At 47.7% G+C, this 19,667-nt stretch overlaps 1 non-coding gene and 1 pseudogene across 1 annotated transcript; one reads left to right on the plus strand and one right to left on the minus strand.

The window, feature by feature from the left end:
* LOC120381497 overlaps positions 1-19,667 on the plus strand; it is a 265,866-nt pseudogene that overhangs the window by 78,472 nt on the left and 167,727 nt on the right.
* Positions 17,695-17,767, minus strand: TRNAV-AAC. Its single transcript has one exon. It is a non-coding gene; the product is annotated as a tRNA-Val (tRNA).

Below are 19,667 nucleotides of genomic sequence, written 5' to 3' on the forward strand. Positions count from 1 at the left end.
CTCCCCCCTTAAATCAGCTCCTTCCAGGCTCCCTGCTGCCCCTGTGAATGGTGGCAGTGGGGGGGAACCATCACTTTGTGTTTCTGTATTGGACAGTCTCATAAAATCCAGGCAAACAGTCTCCCTTTTCCCTCTAGTTATTTAATAGCAACATAAAATCCCCTCAGATCTTGGTATTTTTCTCTCATGTTATCAATTGCTTAGCTTGTGGCTTCTTTTCTCTGCAAATCTCAAAGACTGATATAAAATACTCTAAACATTTGCCCCACTTTTCGTTAGTTGTCTAATTCTAAGTGAATATCCCCTGAGATTTTTTCCTTGTCTCTCTCATGATAAAATACAAAGAAAATCTCAGATTTACACCTTTCCTCAGATTCTTGAACATGGATACAAAATGTTTGCAAATGTTGCCCATTTCCCACTTGCCCATGTTCTATTCATTTATCAAATATTGATGTGAAATACACTCAGATTTTACCTCATGCCAACAACTGATATAAAATCCCTCTTTTACACTTTCCTCTCTATAATTGGCAAAAATAGATCCAAAATTGCTCAGATTTCCACCCTTTATTTTTCATTTCTGAACATTGATCTCAAAGCTCAGGATTTCCCTCTTTCTATGTCAATATCAATTAAAAATCCTCTCAGGTTTGGGGCTGTTCCCCGTGTTTCTAAATCCCAGCAACTTCTTCCTTCGAGGGAACCTGTTGCCCTGAATTCTCCTCCATCCTAGAGGTCTCAGGGGGTTAAATTGCCCAGAGATCATCTTTCCTGTCTCCTTTGAGAATCACTTGTTCCCTCCTTTACCTCTGTTAAAATGTTTGCTGATGAAAGAGACCAGCCACATATTTAATACCCATCAACGCCAGAGGCCTCCCCCTGTTTGGGGGGGTCAGCGGTTCCAAGTGGTAACGAGAGAGTTGTCTGGACTCTTTTCTTTTCTCCAGCTGGCATGGGATGAGGAGGTCACTCTGAGTGCAGTGTGGGTCCAGAAGTATCCTAAACCCCATGACAAATGGCCTCTGTGATGCAGCCACTTCTGGGTTGGATCCATGGTGACCATTATTTGCTAGTGACAGGGCATGGACATGTCTTACCTCTCTGCTGAAGGGCAGGCGGTGGTCCTAGGAGGGCAGTGGGGAAATCTCAGGATGGCAGTGAGTTCCTAACTGGGGTCCCTGCCTGGTGGGGGCTCTTGGTGGGGGGAACCTTTGAGATTCCCAGCCAGCAGTGAAGATCTGGTGGGGGTTCTTTGGCCGGTGGGGCTTTGAGGGGTATCTGGGGTCTCTGGCCAGGGATTCTGGGGGTTGGGTCCCAGGAAATATCTGGTGGGACCCTGGCTAGGGTGGTCTGGGTACTGCGGATGTTGGGGGGGGCCCCCTGGATGGAAGCTCTGGGGGCTGCTACTAACCATGTTCCTTCTATCTCATCAGCTTGTGCCAGAATCCTGGCTCCAAGCACTGCCCGACATTCCCCGGCCAGGCCCAGTCACCGTGAAAACTTTCTAGCCACTTATCAAACACTGTGAGGTGAAATCACAGATTTTTGCTCTTCTCCCTTCTTGAAAACCGCAGGAACTTCCGGTTCCATTGGGAAAACTCCTGCCCGATTCCTTGTCCTAGATCTGGAGGGTGAGGGAGGTGGGAAGGGATCTAGCACTGCTACACTATGGCACTATCTTCCACAGCGTTCTGGACTCAGTCTTTCTGAACTCTGGTTTCATTGAGACCATTGTTAATCCACAGTCACTGTATGGAAAAACAAGGAGCGACTCCGGATGGACAGTGGGGCAAATGAGATCAGCAATTCTCCCTGTGAGGAGGGGCTCTCATTAGCTGCTCTCCCCAGAGAGCTAAAGGAGGGAAGCTGCTCAAACGCTCTGTCCCTCTCTGCTCAGGATACTGGGGTTCAGCTTCCTGGGTCAGACACTGCAGCCTCCATTGTGATCTGGGAGACCAGGCTTAGCAGCTGCTGCTCCCCCAGTGGGGTTCTGTGCTGGGAAGTGACCTGAATTAAAGCTGCTTCTCTGCCCGGCCCAGGGGATGACTTTCTCCAGCTGGTCCTAGCCCCCTAGGGCAGCCCTGGGCCCTGTAAATACTAAATTCTGAGCCAGAGTCTCCAGGTAACTGAAAAGAACGAAGGGCAAATGCTGGGATCTGGCCTTAAAATGACTCCACACAAACAGACCCCTCCTCATTTCTCCTCCCAGTAGCAATTGCCAGGAGAAAATCCAGCCATGGGAGAGCAAAGCCCCCAGGAATGGGACTGTCCCAGCCAGAGGGGCAGGGAGAGAGGACAGGGGAAGGAGAAACTGAAAGGGGCAGTGGGAGAAATGACACATGTATTGCTGCATCCCTGGGCAGAACCACTTTCCAGTAAACAAAACAAGGATCAGACAGAGGAAAAGCCAGTTCCTGACTCCATATTCCCCCTGCTGGGGTGTGGCTGCCGTGGGGTCAGTGTCCGAGGGAATCCCCCACAGTGACTCCTTTGCTTCTGCTCTTTTCTAGCCTTGTGTTCAGAGACTTTGTTGCGGGGTGAGGGGAGGGAGAAGGGAGGTTAAAAATGTGTCTGGGCTTAGCCTGGCAGGAGGGGCCAGGTCTACATTGTAATAAACAGATTGAGCATTTCCCAGCATGGCAGAATCTAGGGTGTCTGTCTGCAGGGAAAGGGCCTGGGGGAATTGTGATGTGAAATGAACTAAAACCGGTTCTGAAACACCCACAACTGCCCTTCTCCCCCAGACAGGCTGCAGAATGACGTCCATGTTTTGCTCCAGCTCATCCCAGCCTGGCGTGGGACAGGGAAGAGAAATGGCTGCAGTGGAGCCAACTCAGGTAGAGATTATCGGGGGGTTGCTGGTGGGTTCCTGCTGGAGGAGAGGGAGAGCAAATACAGCGGAGATGGGAAGGTTTGCACAGTCTGGTTTGGAGGTTGGAGCGGGGCAGGAAATGCACAGGGTGGGGAAAGGAGGAGGCCAGGGTGTAGCAAACCTGCTGGGAGTTATTTAATAAGTGGCCTAGATTCTAGGAACAGACCCAGGAGGTTGGGAGGTGGAAATGCCCTGATTTGTGAAGAAAGAAAATAGCCCACCTACATGGAGCTGGTAAAACTCACCAGACTCATAGTGCTGGAGCCTGAGCTCGCTAACCAGCGGCTGCTGTGAGATATGAAGGGGGCACCCATGAGTCAGGCTTATTGGAGCTGCCTCTCCCTTCATATCCCACTCCTCACAATGAGGAGGTTATTGGGCTTCCTACCAGGGAGCTCTCCATGAACCCTACTAGGTGCTCCAACTCCTGAATCAGTCGGTGGCCAGTAGGGGTGTGATGGATCTGCTGGAAGAGACAAGGGGCTCTCTCTTCATCCCCTCACCCTGGTATTTGCTGGATACGCTGAGGGGGTGGGGGTTGGACTCTGTTGAGTGGGATCCACCCAGAGCTTCCATTTGATTGGCTCCTCTCTGCCACAAATAGTGGGGCTGTGAGTGGGGAAAGAGGTCCTGAGTGTTGGGTTCTTGCTCTTTCAGGGGCCGGTGACCTTCGAGGAGGTGGCTGTGCATTTCACCAGGGAAGAGTGGGCTCTGCTTGACCCCGCTCAGAGAGCCCTCTACTGGCATGTCATGCAGCAGAACTATGAGACTGTGACCTTGCTGGGTAAGGGTTCCTGTCCCCTCGGTTCTTGGAAGGGGAAATGAAGAGTTAAGGTTCACGCCAGCCCCCCAATGCCACCTCTACTCTGTCCTGTTTCTGCATCACCCCAATATGCCAGTGACACACACACTACCAGAGACCCTCCCATGCTGCAGAACACTTCGGGAACACAGCAGAGGAGCAGTATCACACAGTGTCAAATAGCTCCTCTTTACTCAAGTAAAACTGGGGGTTAGGTCCAGCATAACGAACAGAAGCTTCCTACCCCCGGCCTTCTCTCAAACCCTGAGCCTTCTCTACCCAAACCAGAATGTGCTTGGAGTGTAACAAGCAGGCAGCTGGAGTCAGAGCTGCTGGTCCAGGGTTACTTATCACACAAACACTCTGTGCGTCCTTGAATGCTGGCTGGGAGTATCCATACAGGGGATCTCCAGCAGCAGAACACTGAATCTCACCCAGGATTACAGATGACACAACTCCTCACTGCTCTGGATTGCACCCAGCATGTGAAAATGGCCTAGGTTGGTAGTGACATTTCTTGAGACATGCAGAGTCTTGCTCCCATATCACCAGGTGTAATAACAATAACAGGAAAGGCCGAATATGGAAAACTGATTGTTCAGCTCGCTTTTGACCTGCATCATATTTTGCAATATATTCCAAATAAGGAAATTAACGTGCAACGTATGTGTCATTTTTGGGGGTTTTAAGCTTTAAAAGGCTTCTGTGATTTTTAGCTCAGGGGGACAGTATTCCAATAGCTGTCGCCCCCTGCGCACTTTTAACCAAGAAAAGAACCTCAGGCTGAGCTGATTCAAAATCAATTGTGTGGTCTTTTTCCACAACAGCTTCAAGAGGTCCCTGTGATGGAATGTAAATGTCTTCTTCCCACCTTCCCCCTGCAGGAGAATGGCTGTTTGACCAGCTGTTTGCCTTGCTGTCTCTGAGGAACTGCTCTGTGGGTGTTCCCCAGAATTGTAACTTTTTCAGTAATCTCATACTCTAAAATCTCATAACTTTACATACAGTGTTACTACACATTTTAACAGGAGGGTAATATTCAGTAGATTATGCATTTTCAAATGATACCTCACAAGCCATACTGCGTACAAAATTGATTATAATTTTCTAGAAGAGTGAACATAGGGGTATAGGCTGACACAGTGTCTGTGTGTGTGTTCCCAGCAGATATGTGGGTATTTCAATCCCTCATAAGCACAGTGTTCAGCATCTTCAAGGACCTGGGGAACTGGTCCTGGGAATTCACTGGTTTACCAAGTGTGACGCTGTATGGAATTGAGACACTTTGGTATTGATAATAAAAATAATAATATAATCTGATAAATTTGCAATGAATTGTGCTAGATATGCCATGCCACGTGTCAGTGAAAATGTTATGATTTGCCAAGTATGATAATTTTGTTTCTACGTTTGTATCACCTTTGTATTGTGAGTTATAGATATGTAGGGTATATCTGTATTTCCAGACTTGTGCAGTATTTCTGGGTGACACCCCCAGACATATTGGCATCAACACTGCCTAGCCTGTTTGATGGCCCATTCAGGGTCATCAGCTGTACAATGAGCCCATGGAAAGGACCAAGGGGATACACCTATTGAGTCAGCAAGACATGCCGGGGTATGCCTGTCTACTGAGAACTTCAAGGCTTTTCCATGCTACGTGCTGTGAAGCTTGTGTTTGGGACACAGGAAGTACAGGCCACATGGCAAAAGGAATGTAAAGGGCAGCTGCATCATCTCCATTTTGTCTTCAATCCCCCTTCCTACCTCTGGAGCAACTTCTCTACAAACTGAACCCTGGAACAAAGGACTGAATGACCCATCCAAGCTATGGATGTGTTCCAGACGGACTTTCAAACCAGCAACTCACCAATACTGCTAAGAACCTGATATATCCATTTTGGAATGTATCTGACTGCTTTCCCATTTAACTTCTTTCTGTCTTTCTTTCGTTTAAACCTTTAGTTTAGATGCTAAAGGATTGTCTGGAAGGATGGAATTTTGGGTAATATCCAAACCTATACTGACCTGGTGATGTGGGTGACCCTTTGGGGTCAGAGAACACTTTGTTTATGTGAGCAGAGTTTCTAAAAAACCTCTCACTGTACTGGACCTAGTTGCTGATTGGGAGTCAGAGATCTGGGATGCAATAATGGGGGCCATGTGATTTCTTTTTTCAGCTTCTCGATAACCCGTGTGGGGGATCAGAAGCACAGTTTGTTACTGATCGGTGAGTTTAACTTCAGTGTTAATCAGCACTTTTGGGAGCATCTGCTCTGTCTTTTTCAGCCTGCCCTAACTTTGGCATTTTCAGTGAGAACTGCCCCTGGCCCACCAGGTCACACTAAGCACTGAAGTTAAATGAATAGAATGTTTTTTTATGACCAAGTCATATGAAATCAATTGAACTCCTTTGTTTTCTTTCATCTGAGCAGGGTTTCTAGTTTTCCAGCGTGATGTGATCTCCCAGCTGGAACAAGGGGAAGAGCCATGGGTCCCAGACCTCCAGGGTTCAGAGGAAAGAGAGATCCTGAGATCTCCCTGCACAGGTGAGGAAACATTAAACCACCTCAGAATCTGTAAGTGCCTGAAGGAAACATCTGGGATACCCAACAAAGCCCTTGGGGAGGTCTCTCAGTTCATTATTATCCCTAGCAGGGGTCGTATCCTCAGGGTAAATATAGTTCATGGATTCCTATAGATCCTAGCAGACACCAGGCAGTGGCTTCCTCCCTTCCCACTGCGTATTTGGATGGGATGTGAAGGCTGAATTCATCCCCCTCCTCTCTCCTACTTGGGAGAAGAGTTTGGGGGAGTTCAGCTCCTGATTTTTATTTGACCTGTCCTCAGCACTTGTTTTTGTTTGGTCTTCCCTTTTCCATCCCTGTTTGAGGTTTGTGTCTCTGTCACAGCAGGTGATGCAATGGCATGTGAGAAAGAGGAGCAGAATTCTCAGCCTGGAAATGTTGAGCCAGTGGGTAAAAACAGAACATTATCTCAAAGATCGAAAAGGAATGTGTCCAGGAGTCATAAGCAGGGAAAATCTTGGGAGATTCAGCACAGACCACAAACAGATCAAGGAAACCAGCCAGGGAAGAAAGTGGATAAATTTATTTCCTGTTGGGGAACTCGGAAGGTCCTCATGGAAACCACAACACAGCAGGATATTCTCAGGCGAAAAAGAAAAAATACATGCAGTGAGTGTGGAAAAACCTTCTCTCACAGCTCAGCCCTTTCTGTACATCAGAGAATCCACACTGGGGACAGGCCCTATGAATGCAGTGAGTGTGGGAAAACCTTCAATCGCAGTTCGCACCTTATTAGGCATCAAACAATCCACAGAGGAGAGAGGCTCTATGAATGCCGTGAGTGTGGGAAATGCTTCACTAGCAGCTCACAACTTTCTAAACATCAGAGAATCCACACAGGGGACAGGCCCTATGAATGCCGTGACTGTAGGAAAACCTTCTCTCACAGCTCATCCCTTTCTGTACATCAGAGAATCCACACAGGGGAGAGGCCTTATGAATGCAGTGAGTGTGGGAAAAGCTTCACTAGCAGCTCACAACTTTCTAAACATCAGAGAATCCACACAGGGGACAGGCCCTATGAATGCCGTGAGTGTAGGAAAACCTTCTCTCACAGCTCATCCCTTTCTGTACATCAGAGAATCCACACAGGGGAGAGGCCTTATGAATGCAGTGAGTGTGGGAAAAGCTTCTCTAGCAGCTCACACCTTTCTCAACATCAGAGAATCCACACAGGGGAAAGGCCCTATGAATGCAGTGAGTGTGGGAAAAGCTTCACTAGCAGCTCACACCTTTCTAAACATCAGAGAATCCACACAGGGGAAAGGCCCTATGAATGCCGTGAGTGTAGGAAAACCTTCTCTCACAGCTCAGCCCTTTCTTTACATCAGAGAATCCACACAGGGGACAGGCCCTATGAATGCAGTGAGTGTGGGAAAACCTTCAATCGCAGTTCGCACCTTATTAGGCATCAAACAATCCACAGAGGAGAGAGGCTCTATGAATGCCGTGAGTGTGGGAAATGCTTCACTAGCAGCTCACAAGTTTCTCAACATCAGAGAATCCACACAGGGGACAGGCCCTATAAATGCTGTGAGTGTGGGAAAACCTTCAATCGCAGCTCAACCCATTTTAGCCATCAGAGAATCTGCAAAGGAGATAAACATTGTAAAAATCTCTAGGGCTATCAAGACTTTCTTTTCTTTAATACTTTTCCTGATTCCCACATAGTAACTTTTAAAACTCTTTGAACTGTGTGCAGAACCATTATCCCTCAGCTTGTCCAGATGACTGGCCCATTTTTGCCTTTTGCAGTTCACCCTCTTTTGAGATGGACCTATTTGTCCTTTCTATTGTCCCACAAGTAATTGGAGTGTGCCCTCCCTATGAGGAACCAGGGAGCATCATGTTTATACCATTCCTCCTATTGCAAAGTTATTGTTAGAGTCACCAGTGATCCAGATTGTATCCTTGCCAGTTGTTCTCACGTTGCTCTGGGTTGTGCTGAAGAGCAGATATATTGGGAAGTTTTCAAATTATATGTAAATGAAGAGGAGCAGGGGCAGGAAAAAAGTATAATTTCAGCTTCTGTGACACTGGAAGGAGATGGGGTGACTCAGAGATTCCTTCCTTCCCCTTCACTGCAGAACTGTTACCTTTTGCCTGAGCCAGGCAGAGTTTATCTTCATCACATTGTATCCATCCACTTCTCAAAGTGTCATGTGATGAAGCATTCTCCATTGTCTGTGCTTGCAGATGATGTTTTGACTTCTTTAATCCTATATCAGAGTCGCTATGACTGGAGATGAAAGTGTCAAAGACCTGGGAGGGGAATTCAAATGGATCCCAAATACAGTGTTATTGGAGTTTAAATTCCAGGTTCCATCTATTGTAAAGCCACTTCTGGCAAGGTGGCTGTTTTTCCCTTATTATGGGGATGCTACGATACTAAAAAATTTGTAAATAACATAACTGACTATTGAGACAGGGATGAGGGAAGCAGTTTTGAATGGATCAGAGGAGAATGTGATGGGAGAATCTCTTGTCCCGATACTGAATAATCAGATGTAACCTGCTCTTGAATTTCACTTGACGCTTTCTTTGTCATGTATTCTCTATCTGTGATGTGGGTTTCTATCTTTCCTGAAGGCTGTTTGGTCACCCAATTGGATATTAGTTCAGTTTGATAGGCTGTAGCTCAGATTTATTGAAGAATTTAAGACAATGACCCTTTGCTAAAGTCCTCATTTATGATTTCAGCTTTGCTTTTTCCCCATCCCTCCGTGATGACATGGAGAAAGCTGAAGTGCAGTTCTATCAACAGGAGAGAACTCTCTAATTTACTGGACAGGCTCACAAAGAAACAGCAGTGATTTAAAATCTCCACTCAGAAATGGTGAACAACAGCAGAACCCCAACTAACGGAAGGAAGTGCATCTGATCACAGTGTATTTCAGTTGTTTAAGGCAATATTGTCTCCGATGATCTGGGAAGAGAATTCCATGGTAAGTGGTTTTGAACTAGGCAAAATGCCCATGTGTTTGGTTTCCAAAGCATTTGTAACCCAGGCCCTACAGAAGATCTCTCCTAGCAAATCCTATGGTATGGGAAATGCAGCCCCTTATGCCACAGATGTTGAGGAAATAGAAGCGGAGTTTTTGTCGAATTTAACCTTTGGAGGTGCTAAAGATGTGTATAAAATGAAACCAGTGTTGAAAATGTAATATCGTCAGAAAAATAGCCATTTTTTAATAGAATCTCCAGCTCTGGTAACTAACGAAGATTCTGATCCAGGCCTGTATCCAGTCCCTTCCCTGGACCTGTGCCACCGAATTAAAGAAAAGCTGGGCATGTTTCAGGAAGCCATTCCTCATTCACACTGCTGAGATTTTAAGTGGTTTTGTAAAGGATTCTACTTCAGAGAAGTGTAAATTTACCCCATCCAAGACCAAGGATTTACCCCATCCAAGAGTCCACACCCAGTTCTTGGTTTCCACCCCAGTAAAGGAAGCTATGGTGACCCAAGGAAAATGGTTTGTACAACTCCACTTCCTAGTTCAGTGTCACTGATTACACTTCCAAAGTATGCCAGGGTTAGATTGAGAACAGTCATCCTTCACTGTTTGGATGCAAAGAGAGAGTGCTTCATAGGACAGTCCTTCCCTGTGATCCCAAACTGGCTGCCTGGTTGGGTAACAAGGACTTTTAATGAGGGTAACCAATGAGGCAACGAATTTGTCAGGCTCCAATTTTAGACTGCCAGAGACACGCATGTTGAGTCCTGATTCTATGGTTTTGTGTCTGACGCTGTGGCTACACAATTAAGCTGATGTTGGCACAGCTGTACCAATGTAGCTGCGCTGCTCTAGCACTGCTATAACAGATGCTCCAAGCCAATGGGAGAGAGTTCTCCCATCGGACTTGATTAGTCCAGCCCCCGCAAGCGGTGGTGGCTATGTTGGCAGGAGAAACTCTCCCACTCATCTAGCACTATATACACACGGGGTTAGGGCTGTGTAACTACGTTGCTCAGCTGTGTGGATTTTTCAAACCCCTAAGCAATATAGTTATCCCGATAAATGTCTTTAGTCTAAACCAGACCTTAGTTTTCTCTTGTGTTTTATGCATTTACATTACTTCTCTACCTCCTCCTACTTTGAAAGATTAAAAAGTGTGAAAAGAGAGGTATTTTTCTCCATGATGCAAACATTCCGACATAGAAGACCCCTTCTACCAACACACATGGCAGAAGATCCTGAGATATATGAACTCACAGAAGTGGTTGGGACCTATGTTGGGACAAACCACAACAAGAACTAGGGTTCAGTTGTTGGCAATGGGGATTAAAAGCAAACTAACATATATGACAAGAATTTGTGATCTTTGAATATGTTATTGTTACCAATTAAAATGAAATGATAGGTGAAGTTATTGGTTAAAGAGTAAGAGACTGTGTGATAATCTGAATTATTTTGGAAAACTGAAAGTTGTTTTGTTTTTGTGTTTTGTTAGTCATACAGGAAATGATGGCTAATCTTGAAAAGTTAATTAGATTTAATTTACCCTGGTTCCTCAACTGTTGCTACAGCTCTACTACCCATCAATCCAAAGACTGAGAGAAATGGAGAGTTCCATCCATTGTCCTTTTAGTATCTTATTGTTCCTCTCTCTGTTTTTTGTGCTGGCCTTTCTATACTATCACTTTCTGCATTTGTTTAGTGGTAACAGTTGGTTTCCATCACTCACGTTTGTTTGTTTAAATCTCTATCCATTGTTAAATAAATTTTTTGCTTGTTCGATAACTGTACTCAGGTGCTGTGTGAGATACAGTAGCAATGGTCCACAGTAAAACTAGTAACCTGGGATACTTGGGGAAGAGAGGATCTGGGATTTCACTGAGTATCTGGTGATCCAAGCTGGACCCCAGAGGGGGACACATTGAAGGAACTCAAGGGTTAAGGTGGCTGCTGTAGCTCAGAGGAGGGTCCTTGAGTTCCAGCAGGCTGGTGAGTTTGGTCACTAACATCCAAATGGAAAACTCCCTCTTCCTTGTGGCAGGTGGCAACAAGGAGACTCACAGCCCTCAGCACCCTGAGAAGGGTCATAATGTGTCTCTATGTTGATCCACCTGTCAAATTCACACAGGGAAAGCTCCCTATAGCATAAAACTCTGCCCTATGAAATCATGGAACATGTGCTTTTCGCTCTGTGGGTACGTCTAGACTACCCGCCGTATCGGTGGGTAATGATTGGTTTCTCGGGGATCGATATATCGCATCTCATCTAGATGTGATATATCGATCCCCGAAAGTGCTCCCGTTGACTCCGGAACTCCACCAGTGCGAACAGCGGTAGCGGAGTCGACAGAGGGAGCCGCAGATGTCAATCCCACGCCGTGAGAGCGAGAGGTAAATCGATCTAAGATACTTCGACTTCAGCTACGCTATTCACATAGCTGAAGTTGTGCATCTTAGATTGATCCCCCCCAGTGTAGACCAGCCTTGTGAAAGCATGTAAAGAATCCCAAGTGCTGGAGGACAGGCTTTGGGTCCAGAGTGACCTAGACAAATTGGAGGATTGGGCCCAAAGAAATCTGAGGAGGTTCAACAAGGAGAAGTGCAGAGTCCTGCATTTAGGATGGAAGAATCCTATGCACTGCCACAGCCTGGGGACTGACTGAGTGAGGGGGGTTTGATAGCAGCCTTCAACTACCTGAAAGAGCAGCAGTGTGGGCTTTCTCCTTGCCACTTTTGCTGGGCTGGGCAGGCAGCCTGGAGGCCTTTCTAGAAGAGAATTGGGAACTGAGCTAGAAAAACCAATGTGAAAACCAGAACCTCAGGTTTAGACTCATTTATTTATAATATTAAATCTTCAATTCTAGTGTAACAATCAATAAAATTGCTTCAGCGTGATAAGTCTTCCCTTTGGGAAACTTAACTTCTCTCCAAGGGGACTGGAGAGAAAGCACTTTTCACAGTCCAAGAGAGACAAGGCGGGTGAGGGTAAGAGCTTGCAGAGGACCAACCTCTGTTGGTGAAAGAGACAAGCTGTGGAGCTAACCCAGCACCCTTCTTCAGTTCTGTGTAGCCTGGAAGGTCGTCTCTTCCATAACCAGCAGTTAGAACATAAGAACAGCCACACTGAGTCAGACCAGTTCATCTCACCCACTCTCCCGAAAGTGGCCAATGCTCGGCGCCCCAGAGGACCCCTGGGACCAACATGGATACACCACCACCACAAACAAGGTTAAAAGTCAATGCACAGGGGAGAAGAATCTTGTGTTTCATTCCTTATGTTCTAGTCCCATCATGTGGCCATTTCCTTTTCTTCCTTTCTGTTAAAAGCTTTGGTGTTTTGCACAGAAACATTATTTCCCCAGGAGAGACCCAGGAGTGGGGGCTGCATTCCTGTACCAAACAGTCACTGGAAGGGGGCAGGCCAAGGCCTTTAGGACAAGGCGTCCGTCACTGTCAAAAGATCATCTCCCTCCTGCAGGTCACTGGCAGCCTGAATTTGTTCCTTATCCTCCCAGAGTCTGGGGGCTGGAATCAGCACTACCCAGCCCCTCCGTATGTAGCAGGAACAAACACAAACCTGGTCTTTAAAACAAGCTGTCCCCTTCCTTCTCTGGGAAGATTTTTCTGTGATTGAAGTTGAGCTTCAGTTCCCCTCTCCTGGGGCGGGGCTGGTGTGGGGCCAGCTCCCAGTGAGATCTGTTTTCACCATTGCCCCCTTTCAGTCACTCTGGGATCCTAACTCTGCTCCCAGCTGTCAGGCAGCTTCCAGCCCATCCACCCTGTTCATTAACTCTATGGTCATGTGTCACCCCATTGCCAGCACACACAACCTGCAGGAAAGCTACTCCTGCCAGATGCATTGGTGGTATAGTGGTGTGCGTAGGTGTCTTCCAAACAATTCACCTGGGTTTGATTCCCAGCCAATGCAATAATGGATTTTCTCTTCTGTTGTTTCCTCATCTGGAAGTGGTTTAATTTCAGTCACATTGTGTTACAATCACATTATCAATAGAATGAGACAATAAATGTGTCAAAGTCCAGCAGGTCATACAGGCTGGAGGCACACAAGGGGCTGGAATGTGTCATCTGAGAAAAACAGAACCCTTGGAAACCTGCATCTCCCATCCTGTGGCCTTGCGTGTTATGATTCCAGCTGCGTGAGCTGTTTGTAGGATGTTCCGGCATGGTGGGGAAATGAAGTTTTGAGTCAGTTTTTGCTCCTGCAGGTTCCTTTGCTGTTATAATTATAATGACATGAACAACAGGGAGGCAAAATAAACATAAATCCCAAATTGCAATACAGGTGGGGAAAGAGACGATCACAGTTAAGCCAAACACATCAAAATAAAAATTAATACTAAAAAAGGGGAGGGGGGAAGAGATCAGGTATGTGGAGATCCCCTTGATATTTGAACTCACATTGTGAGAATCAAAGTTCAGACTTGACACTGGAAAACCTGCAACTTCCTGTCTCTCTGAACACCTGTGATGAGCAAGATTGAGTTGGGACACCTGTTCTGCTTCAATCATTTATTGTCTCTCTGTTCTCTCCTTCTTCTCCCCCCAAGTCCTCATCTCCAATGTCTCTGCCTTTCGCCTCTTGCTCCCTCTCCCCTGCCCTTTCCAGGAACTCACACTCTACAGCATTTAGGACAAGCCAGAGCTCCCATGTTGTGCACATGAGCCTGTGTCAGAGGACGTGTGACCCCGGTCATAACCAGTCACCAGATCAATATGACCCTTTATGGGCGACTTCTCTGCCTGCTCTGCAATTTATATCTCCCCCCCCCCCCCCGCTGCAAACAGGGTGGGGTACAGCTCTGACTGAGAGGCCTCACAGGAGAAATTTCAGCCCAAAGACAAATTTGTGTGAAATGTTGAGAAATGAAGAACCCCCCAAATCCCCAGAACTCTAGTGTCACCCCCATGGCACCAGCACCGGGAACCCAGTGAGATGGGGTTACAGAATACACGGGGGGAGGCAGCAGGGAGAGAAGTGACAGGGAATCTCTCTTTTTCTTTCTCTCGTCACTTTCTGTTCTTCTCTTTCCTTCCAGGAACTGCAGTCACAGCAGGGAGGGGTTTGTCTCCGTGTCTGTCACGGAGGTGGTGGAAGTGATGGATTCTGTGACTTCCTGCAATCTCCGTGACTTCTGCAGTGGCCACAGTGGCTGACTCCAGGGCCACTCAATCAACTGGCTCCAGGGACCGCCCAAGCAGCGGCCAATGCGGCTGGCCCGGGGACCACTTGACCAGTGGTCCCGAGGGCAGCAGGAGCAGCCACAGCTTGGTGGCCTCTGGCAGCACTTCTGGGGTGGCCAGAGCAGCAGCTGGCCCCCTGGGGCTCCCCCCTGCCCTAGCAGCAGCTGGAGTGGCAGCGACTCTCAGGGCTTCTCCCCTGGTAGCTGGTGCTCATTATCCATCAAATAAATCAAAACACTTCCCCCTGCAAGTGGATTTAGCCCGGGACCCTCAGAGTAAGCAGCTGTTACGCCCCCACTGAGTTCTCTGGCCAGGTGTCCTAGTGCCGGGAGCCTCCGATGTAGATCCTAAAATAGCGTTTTTGCACCAGGGGGGCTGAAATTTTGGACCAGACATTGTAGCTCCACCGTTATTTTACTGAATTGCTTCAAAACAGCAAGTGTAGAAAGTCTCCTAAGTGCCAGGCTCTCTGCCATGGAAACAGCTGCCCCTGCTCTCCAGGAGTCTGTGCGTTCCACACAGCAACATACACACCTGCTCCGCACTGAAGGGGGGTCAGACAGTGACGGTAACGCAAATCTTCAGACTATTAACCCAGGTCCCTTTCTTTAACCCAGGACATGCCAGTCACCTGTTAGCCATGGCATTATCTTCATCTTCAAATACCTCTCAGGACATTGAACAGAGGGAGTGAACCCCCCCAAATGGCTCCCTGTTGAGGCGTTGTACCGAACCTGCCCCTGTAGACTGTCTGGTTTTATACTCTTAGAGCTTTTTCTCTTCAAACCCCTTATCCCAATCTCTGGGCCAACCTGCACATTTCAGAGTTTAGAATTTACTCTCATCACCCTCCTATGGCACTTTCCATGTGAATTGGGCAAAGCAAGTGGGGGAAGCTCCGTGGCTAATGAAAACCAATGCTCTGGGTGAGGCCTGAACTCACACCCACAGCTGTATTTCCCCCTGCATGAGCCACTATAGGTGCTTCTTAGACAAACTTGGGCTGTAGGTGGTTATGTGTGTCTGTGCTTTGCCGCTTTGGCTGCTCTGTGAAAAGCTGATGGTTCAAACAGAAGCTGGTGGGGTTTTGTTTTGTTTTACGCAATTAGAGTCTAGTACATTTTAACAGACAGAAAATGTCCTATTCTGGTCTAGCCCCATTTGACTCCTTCTGTCCAGCTTCTTCCTTCCCCCTCAGTGTCTATCCTTCCCCATTGGGGACATGCAGAGATGAACCCCAGTCAGTCTGTGTCACAGAGAGTCTGTATCTCCTAAGGAATGTGGGTGAAGGATTCCAGCTGAGAACTGAATTAACTCTGCTCACCTGGGTTAGAAACATTTGTTTCTTTCGAGCAGATAGTGGGAAATGGGACATTAATTCAGACCCAGGAGGCAAGGCAGAGGCTTCATGATTCTGATCTCCAGGAAGGGAGAGAGGATCCCCAGGAAGGAACAGAGCTTCCTTTAGACTCAAGCTGGGTCTCCTGGAAGTTGGAAAAGACCCTTGGTCACTGAGGATCCCATGGGATCGTGCTGCTCCAGAGGCTCGAGAGTCCTGGGTGCGGGGAGGGTGTCACTGCACAGTCTGAAATGGAAGGGAGGACCCTGGAAGGGACGGGGAGGAACAGAAAATGGAGAGGAATGAAACAGAATAAACGCCTCTTCTCTCTCCCCTCCCTGACCCAGCAAGAACTGTTATCAGTGGGGAAACTCCCCACCACGAACGGCAGAGAGCACAGAGCCATTCGCCTCATGCTGAGAAGTAAGGTGACCAGACACCAAGTGTGAAAAATCAGAGTGTTTCCCCAGATGCATTGGTGGTATAGTGGTGAGCATAGCTGCCTTCCAAGCAATTGACTTGGGTTTGATTCGCAGCCGATGTGATGATTCCTCCACTAGGAATTGGTTTAATTTCAGTCACGTTGTTTCAGTTTATCAATGGAATGAGAGAATCAGTGTCCCAAATCCCAACAGGTCATTAAACACCCAATGGAGGAAGAAAGGGGTGGGACTATATAATGAGCAGTTGGAGTCATCCTGGTATTACAATGCTTGGTTTATTTAAAAAAAAAAAAATCCTTTACTTCCCTCTCCCTTTTAGACTCAGAGCCTTTAAGGTCAGAAGGGACCAGTGTGATCATCTAGTCTGACCTGCTGCACCTTGCAGGCCAATAGACTCCACCCACCCACTCCTGTAATAGACCCGGGAGGGGAGGCAGCTCCGTGCACTATCCCTACCCCAGGCAGCACATGGAGGCCCTCTGCTCCCCTCCCCCAACGGGTGTGCAGAGATGTGCCAGCAGCACTAAGGTGGCTCCCTGCCCATTCTACCTCCGTCCCTCTGTGCCGCTCCCAGAAGTGGCTGGCATGTCCCAGCATCCCCTGGGGTGGGGGGAGTGTCTCCACGTGCTGCCCCTGCCCCGAGCACCAACTCTGCAGCTCCCATTGGCCAGGAACTGTAGCCAATGGGAGCTCTGGGGGCAGCGCCTGCAGACAGCAGCACATGGAGTTCCCCAGCCCCACTCATCTAGGAGCTGCTGCCAGAGGGTTGTGTGTACCGGTCACTTTGGGAGCTGCACCACCCCTCCTGCACCCCACCCCCACCCCCCAGCGCAGAGCCCACACCCAAATTTCCTCCCAGAGCTTTGCTTGTCTTTCTTTCACCAGAACCATCCTTCTTCTCCTGGGCTGCAAGTAGCCATCCCTGGGAAGCCAAGAGGCAGGCACAGGATTCTGCCAGGTAAGTGTCCCACAGCGCCGTGATGGACGGTGCGATGAAGGTAAGTCTTCCTGATGCACAATGAACTGCAATGCAGCGAACCACTGGCCAGGCGGTCCGGGCGAAGGGCATTCACTGGAGGTACAAGCTTGTGAGTGACTCCTGAACACAGGGCCCCTTCCCCTTTTAAGGACCTGCTCCTCATGGCCTGCGACTAGAGATGACTTGGCTGCATCTGGTGGGTCACACTCCACCTTGGGCAATGTCCATGCTCTGGGTGTGTGATCGCTGCCTAATTAGAGTCCCAGACATCTTGTCTATCTAGGAGCTCTTCTGATCTTCCAGCTGTTCAACCAGCCCCTTCATCCCACAAGCATTCCAGGAGGGAGCGGGAGAGGGAGGGGGAAAGCCACTTCACAGGCATTCAGAGAGGGAGAGGAGACAAAAATGGGAATGGGGGAAGTATAACAGACCTACTGAGCATAGAAATCACTGCTGCTCCTACAACAGCAGGGACAGGCCACTAGGAGCTGGGAAAAATTAAGCCATCATGTTTCTGCCTGGTTTTGAACCAGGGACCTTTTGCGTGTTAGGCAAACGTGATAACAACTACACTACAGAAACTCTGTTGCAGGGCTCTGCCCCTCCCTTCATAAGAACAGAAGAATGGCCAGACTGGGTCAGACCAAAGGTCCATCCAACCCCATATCCTGTCTGCCAACAGTGGCCAATGCCAGGTGCCCCAGAGGGAGTGAACCTAACCGGAAATGATCAAGTGATCTCTCTCCTGCCATCCATCTCCACCCTCTGACAAACAGAGGCTAGGGATACCATTCCTTACCCAGGCTGCCTAACAGCCATTAATGGACTTTACCTCCATGAATTTATCTGCAAAAATAATGAGTACTTGTGGCACCTTAGAGACTAACAAACTTATTTGAACATAAGCTTTTGTGGGCTAAAATCCACTTAATCCGATGCATACAGTGGAAAATACAGCAGGAAGATATATATATATACACAGAGAACATGAAAAAATGGGTGTTGCCATCCACACTATAATGAGAGTGAGCAGTTAAGGTGAGCTATTATCAGCAGGAGAAAAAAACCTGTAGTGACAATCAGGATGGCCCATTTCCAACAGTTGACAAGAAGGTGTGAGTAACAGTAGGGGGACAAATAAAGATGGGGAAATAGTTTTACTTTGTGTAATGACCCACCCACTCCCAGTCTTTATTCAAGCCTAATTTAACGGTGTCCAGTTTGCAAATTAATTCCAATTCAGCATCTCTCGTGGGAGTCTGTTGTTGAAGGTTTTTTGTTGTAATATTGTGACATTTAGGTCTGTAATCGAGTGACCTGGGAGATTGAAGTGTTCTCTGGCTGTGTTTGAATGTTATAATTCTTGATGTCTGATTTGTGTCCATTTATTCTCTCTGGTTTGGCCAATGTACATGGCAGAGAGGCATTGCTGGCACATGATGGCACATATCACATTGGTAGATGTGCAGGTGAATGAGCCCCTGATGGCATGGCTGATGTGATTAGATCCTATGATGGTGTCCCCTGAACAGATATGGGGAGAGAGTTGGCAATGGGCTTAGTTGCAAGGACAGGTTCCTGGGTTAGTGTTTTTGTTGTGTGGTTGCTGGTAAGTATTTGCTTCAGGTTGGGTGGCTGTCAGTAAGCAAGGACTGACCTGTTTCCCAAGATCTGTGAGAGTGAGGGATTGTCCTTCAGGATGGGTTGTAGATCCTTGATGATGCACTGGAGAGGTTTTAGTTGGGGGCTGAAGGTGATGGCTAGTGGGGTTCTGTTACTTTCTTTGTTGGGCCTGTCCTATAGTAGGTGACTTCTGGGTACTCTTCTGGCTCTGTCAATCTGCTTCTTCACTTCAGCAGGTGGGTACTGTAGTTGTAAGAACGCTTGATAGAGATCTTGTAGGTGTTTGTCTCTGTCTGAGGGGTTGGAGCAAATGCGCTTGTATCTTAGAGCTTGGCTGTAGACAATGGATTGTGTGATGTGGTCTGGGTGAAAGCTGGAGACATGTAGGTAAGTATAGCGTTCAGTATGTTTCCGGTATAGGGTGGTGTTCATGTGACCATCGCTTATTAGCACAGTAGTGTCCAGGAAGTGGATCTCTTGTGTGGATTGGTCCAGGCAGAGGTTGTAGGTGGGATGGAAATTGTTGAAATCATGGTGGAATTCCTCAAGGCTTTTCTTTTCCATGGGACCAGATGATGAAGATGTCATCAGTGTAGCACAAGTAGAGTAGGGGCCTTAGGGGATGAGAGCTGAGGAAGCGTTGTTCTAAGTCAGCCATAAAAACGTTGGCATAGTGTGGGGCCATGTGAGTACCCGTAGCAGTGCCGCTGACTTGAAGGTACACATTGTCCCCAAATGTGAAATAGTTATGGGTGAGGACAAAGTCACAAAGTTCAGCCTCCAGGTTTGCTGTGACATTATCGGGGATACTGTTCCTGACGGCTTGTAGTCCATCTTTGTGTGGAATGATGATGGAGCG

This window comes from Mauremys reevesii, linkage group 14 (genome assembly GCF_016161935.1).
Source record: "Mauremys reevesii isolate NIE-2019 linkage group 14, ASM1616193v1, whole genome shotgun sequence".
In the NCBI taxonomy this organism is placed as follows: domain Eukaryota; kingdom Metazoa; phylum Chordata; order Testudines; family Geoemydidae; genus Mauremys; species Mauremys reevesii.